Raw genomic sequence first — 1118 nt, forward strand, 5'->3', positions numbered from 1 at the left:
TCCAGTATGCAATTTTTAAGTTTTTACTGTCCATGGTTGTAAGACAGAATGGAAATGAAGGAGTTTAGAGTTTTTGTTATAATTATTTTTGGGTCATTTTCAGAGGCCAATGCTGCTAGGAGATTTGTTAGTATTTGAATAATGTCAGATATGTTGAACTTGCTTTGTTCAGTGGCAGGTGGGAGTGTTGGAGATTGTCCTTTTGTGATTTGAGCGAAGCTTGTAGTAGTTAGTGATGATGATATTTGTGGTTGAGTCGATATTGATGGTGGAACTTTGTTGGAGGATGCTGATATAACATTTGTTGAGTTTTTCGAGATTTGCTATGTGGAGATAGTAAGGGCAGCCGCGGTAGTTTGCCGTGTGGTTGCCACCGCAGTTGCAACAGGTTGGGTCTTTGGTCTTGGGTTTCTCGCAGTCTTTGGCCGTGTGGTTTCCGGAGCATTTGACATAGCGTGGGGGATGACCACAGTTTTGCGATCCGTGCGTTGACACGTGAAACATTGTACGGGTCCGGATTTCTTGAAGGATTCAACTGTTATGCTTATGTAAAACAGGTTTGAGAGATCGAAGATCTCAGTTGATTTGATGTCTTTGGTTAGTATTACTATGCTATTGACATTGGTTTCGTGGCTGATCCGAAACGTTTGACCATTTTGATGTTGAAACCTCGATTTGTGAGTTCGTTTTTCAGTTCTTCTTCGGATATATCTGTGGGAACGCCTTTTAGTACAACTTTAAGGGTACGATCAGCGGGTAGATCGAAGGTGTGGAATGGAATGTTTTGAGTTTATAGGAATGATTGTATTGCTCGGAAGTTTTGTGGAGTTTTCGTATTTATATGGATTTTTCCTTCTGCTGCAGCTTTAGCCGTGATGGAGTTTGGATCAATACTATCGATCGCGAATAGTTTTGGTGCAATTTCCGGTAGTCAGTGGATTTCATGATTATTGGAGGAACACGTAGGCGCGGTGGTGCCGCAGTTGCAGGTGTGCTTGATGGTGAGGATTTTGATCATGATCGTCGGAGATGGAAGCAAGTGAGTCTGATAGTGAGTGACTGGAGTTTGGTTTTTCCGGAGAGGAAGTACGGATGGTAGTTGGCAGTGATCCTGATGT

The 1118-nt window shown here is 42.5% G+C and overlaps 1 protein-coding gene across 1 annotated transcript in view; it reads right to left on the reverse strand.

Moving 5' to 3' along the window:
• Nucleotides 1–1118, reverse strand: part of LOC100159570 (rhomboid-related protein 2) — a gene marked incomplete in the record, with an annotated part of 135208 nt that overhangs the window by 86888 nt on the left and 47202 nt on the right.

The sequence above is a fragment of the Acyrthosiphon pisum genome, chromosome A2 (genome assembly GCF_005508785.2).
Source record: "Acyrthosiphon pisum isolate AL4f chromosome A2, pea_aphid_22Mar2018_4r6ur, whole genome shotgun sequence".
NCBI classification, from domain to species: Eukaryota; Metazoa; Arthropoda; class Insecta; order Hemiptera; family Aphididae; genus Acyrthosiphon; species Acyrthosiphon pisum.